Source organism: Trachypithecus francoisi, unplaced genomic scaffold (assembly GCF_009764315.1).
Source record: "Trachypithecus francoisi isolate TF-2019V2 unplaced genomic scaffold, Tfra_2.0 Lachesis_group17, whole genome shotgun sequence".
In the NCBI taxonomy this organism is placed as follows: Eukaryota; Metazoa; Chordata; class Mammalia; order Primates; family Cercopithecidae; genus Trachypithecus; species Trachypithecus francoisi.
In genome coordinates, this window is record NW_022681462.1 from 21,606,027 (window position 1) to 21,610,675 (window position 4,649).

Genomic DNA, 4,649 nt, shown 5'->3' on the forward strand with positions numbered 1-4,649 from the left:
GGCGGGCGCCTGTAGTCCCAGCTACTCGGGAGGCTGAGGCAGGAGAATGGCGTAAACCCGGGAGGCGGAGCTTGCAGTGAGCTGAGATCCGGCCACTGCACTCCAGCCTGGGCGACAGAGCAAGACTCCGTCTCAAAAAAAACAAAACAAAACAAAACAAAACAAAAACCAAATATGACTCGCATGGGTGGGTGCTGGCGGCTGCATCCCCTCCTCCTCCTGGTAGCCTCTATCAGCCTACAGTTTCCACAGAGCAGATCTAGCCGGGCAGCCTGAGCCTGGAAGTGCGGCGGAGCCTCCTGCTCATTCACCCTCACTAGGGTGGCAGCTGCACGGCAGCAACTGGGCTCACCCATTAAGCAAGAAGCCATTGTCTGGAAAGTGACACTCAGACCCCAGCCCGGGCAAGCGTGTCTGAAAGCCCCCTTCCGTCCAGTCCAACTGTGGAGGGAGGGGGCAGAGCATACGGGGTTCTACTGCCCTCTCCATCCTTTAGCCGTCCTTCTTCCTGGGAGAGAGAGCCACTCGTTAATTGGCCAAAGCCTTCCTGAGGGCTGTAAGTTTGACAGGCTGGGTGTGTGTGGGCCAGCCATGCTAGAGAGACAGGCTGATGTGTCAGAAGGCAGCCACCTGGCCAGAAGAGGGTCAGCCCCTTTGGTGACCTCCTTCCCCTGGCTGGACACAGCGTCCTGCACTCTCCCCACGTGAATGCTCCACTCAGAGCTGCTTCCAAGGGCAGGGTTCTAACCCTATGAGTGGGGACATTGTGTTAGTTTACAATGGGCCACGGTTTCCTCTGACATCTCCAACTCAGAGGCAGTAGAGAGGAGAAGAGAAATTCCCTGGACCTCCTCCCTCCTCGGCACCCCCACCTCTGCACACATCCACATATGGAGAGCCTGACAATGGTTCCTGGGAGTGCCACCATCTGCTTCTCCTTTCCATGCCTGCAGCAGCCATGCCCACTGTCCAGACCCTCACCCGCCTGGCTCAGTAGGCGCTGCACTGCCTCTGGTCCTGCTCCTACACCTGGGCCTCTGTACCCATCAGTTCCCCCAGTCTGGTTCTTTTTTCCCCCAACAAGTAGGGAGCATGTAAGGTCATCTGTTGGATGGGGGGAGAGAATAAGGTGGGCCTGTGAGGATGAGGAGAAGCTTACGGTCGTGCTGGACGCTCAGCTGAGCAGGTCCATTGGCTGCCTACCCAGTGGTCATCCTGCTCCCACCCTCATTTCTTCTTTGTTAACAAAACCTTGACTTCATTAAATATTGGACACCTATGAACTTCATGGACCCTTCTGCAGCCTCCCTGCCATGTAATGGTAAGTCTAAGTCAACCCGAGTAATTTCATTCCTCTCGCCAATGATTGCTTGGGGTGTGGGCATGAGCTGCCTCTTCACCTCAGCCTAAGCCACAGCTGCCCTCTGCACTTACCATGCAGACACACTGGGCCAGGGAGAGCTCCATCTTGATGGAGATGAGCTGTGAGGGCCTCTGCTGGTGGCTGGGTAGATCAGGTAGCTATAACAGGTTTTGTTCAGAAGGTCATCCATCAGCTTCTCCTCAGCACTGGCCATGTGGTAGTTCCCTGGGATAACACACAGACCTGCTGCGCCCTTGTGCAACTGACCCTCACTGCAGCTGACAGCCACAAAGGGGAGAGTCGAAAGGGCCAGGGACCACAGGTGCCCTGAGGGCCAGCTGAGGCAGTTCATGAAGGTGCTGGCAGGCCTGTCTCTCCTTGGGAACTTCAAATGACATTCAAGACAGAGCTCAGCTTTCTCCTCCCACGCTATACCTCTTCCTCCTCCTCTTCCCTTGCCATGCCATACCTCTTCCTCCTCCTCTTCCTTTGAGCAATAAATGGCATCCCACACTCTACACATCTGGTACAAAACTGGGTATCTCTTCCTGACCTATCCCTTGGTTCATCCAAGTAGCCACCAAGTCCTGTCTATTCTCCCATCTCCACCGCTACAGCCATGTCCCTACCTCCCCAGTCCTGCTCTCCTTCTGGTCTCTCCACCCGCACTCTTCCCCTGTCATCCATGTACCATACAGTGCCAGACAGGTCTTTCTATAGCAAACTGGACTAGGCCCCTTCCCTACCCACAACTCCCGGAGCTGAAGGTGGAGTTAAAACTCACATGTTTTGGCTCGGCATTCAGAGCTCTTTCCCCCGTGGCCCTGGCTTATCCAGAGTGCTCATAGTGTGGGTTTGGTGCAGAACTGGGTCTGAGATGGTGCTTTCCCTAAGAAGAAACAGGGCTGAGATCGGGGGATTTTCCGGGTTCAGAGTTAGACCTAGGGAGTGCAAGGTTCCTCTGAGACACCAAATGGAGGGTCCTGCTGGCAGCTGGCTCCTGGTCTGGAGCTTCAAGGAGAGGTCTCAGCTCAGAGCCACATTCAATAGCCAGCTGAAATGCAGCCTCCTGCAGGGAGCCCCTGGAGCTTCCACAGCCTCAGATCTGCCCCTGCATACTCCAGATCTCTTGCCAATGGCGTTCGGGTTTTCATGTCATCTCCCTCCCATGTCTGGGAGTAAAGGTGAGGTGCAGGGATCTGCAGGGACTTGTGTACTCTGGTATCCTCAGGGAGAATATATTAGGTAGAGGGGAGGAGGCTTGGAAAGAGGGAGACTCAGAGGAGAGTCGAGGACATCTGAGTAGGCGAGCCTGGGAGCAGGAAAAGGGATGAGAGTGAGCAGAGGAAACTGCTGGGGCAGGGGAGCAGGTGGAAGGATCAGGGAGTGAGGGGGGTGGAGAGGTGGGGGTGGGGATGCTGGTGAGGGGCTGCCTGCCTCCCACAAGGGCCAGTTCACCTGGTCGCCCCAAACCCCTCCCTCTGAGGGTGGGGCCAGAGGGCCCAGAGCACAGATCAACCCAATTGAACAGGCCTGAGGTGGACTCAGGTGGGTGCTGGACTGGACTCCCGGCCCTGGGGAGCAGCCGCCACCCTGCCTATTCCATCCACTTTCCAACTCACTGCCTATTGGAGCAGATGCAATATGGGTGCCTTCTGAAAGATGCTCCCAGTGCACCTGCTGCCTGCTGACCCTCCCCCAGACGGCCCCGAGCACTCCAGAGTGGGGTCCTGTGGAGGCTTGGCCTAGATTCCGAGCCCTGCCTCTCATAACTGGGACTCCTCCCCCCGAGGCAGCTGCTTGAGTACCCTGGAAGCCAGTCTGTAGCCTCAGGCTAGAGATGGATCCCTCCCACAACCCTTCTTTAGCGTATCTATTTGGACTGACTGCTCATTTCATAGAGAGGGGTGTGTCTTGCCCCAGCCCTTGTGGCATATTTAAGGCATCTGTGGCGTCAGAATCCGCAGCTCCTATCCCCCAGTCCTGCAATACTAGGGGAGGCTAGATCCCACATCTCTGAAGTCCCACCGGACTGGTGCGAGGTGGCTCCCGAGTCCAGGGCTGCTCTGAGGACTGTGGGGCTCATGCTCCAGCTCTGAGCCCACCTGATGTGCTCAGGTTGCTCACCTTTGGGCCTGTCCTGCCTCTCAGGCATTCAGCTGACCCCGAGGGCCTCTCCCTCATCTTGACCACCAGGTAAGGGCTCTGACTTGGAGGTTCCCAGAACCTTAGACCATTTGGCCCCCTCCCCCATTTCTCAGCTGAGGAAACTGAGACCAAAGAGGGGAAGCAACTTTCTCAAGGACCCCCAGCAAGTCAGAGGCAGAACTGGGTCTAGGAGCCTCTTTCCGACAGAGGTCTTCCCTGACCCGTGAGCCTTTACTGCCTGGTTAACTTTCCCATAAGGAGACTGCCCTGCCGAGACTGGAAATGGTGCTGTCCGGGGCGGCGTGTACCCGTGACTGCGCCAGTGTTTGTACCCATGAGTGTATGTGGAGGCGGGGGTGAGGGATGTGAATAAACAGCAGGGATGCTAGGGGCTGGAAGGCACTCTGCCTCACTCCAAAAAGGGGCGCGGGGGAGCCCAGCCCACCCCAGTACATGCTTAGACTTTCCAATCTGCAGAATGCCTGTGAGGCCGGCTGGGCTCAGAAGACAAGGAACAGGCCTTTCCCCACAGATGGCAGGGGTGGCCCAGGATGGGCGGAAGCTTCTGCTGCAGCTTTGGGGGTCACATCCCAGCCCACGGGCTGACAGTTAAGCAGAGAAGCTGCCACTAGGGGTCAGTCATGATCTAGTGATTCTGATGAGAAGGGGGCCCCACCAGCCTCTGTCCAGGGTCTTGTCTGGAAAAACTGCTCCCTGGCAGAAATGGGCTGATAATTTGAGAGGAAGCCATAGCTGAAATTCTAAACTGTGTGAGTGTGTGTCCAGTTTGAAAAAGCATATCTGACTTCAACATTTATATTGAAAAAATGGAAAGCTATTCCCCTTGTTTTGGAATACAAACTACAGAAAGCAACAGTTAACAGAATCTTACTGGAAAGATAAGATTCTGCATCTGGAAAGGCAGAGTGATTTTCAGCTGGGCTGTGTGTCCTTAACTGAGGAAGGGAAGATGAGATTTCCGTTTATTAAAAGGCAGCTATGAATTTACCTTTTATAAAGAGCTTACAATATATTAGTGCTTCTTCGATCATGTGTCTGAATCACCCAGATGCCTGTGTAAATGCAAATTCCCAGGGATTCTGATCCTGTGAGGCTAGGGTGGGGCCCAGAAATCTGT

At 55.3% G+C, this 4,649-nt stretch overlaps 1 pseudogene; it reads right to left on the minus strand.

Moving 5' to 3' along the window:
• Positions 1–2,253: 2,253 nt before the first annotated feature.
• On the minus strand, positions 2,254–3,716 carry LOC117061996 (annotated as a pseudogene).
• Positions 3,717–4,649: the final 933 nt, after the last annotated feature.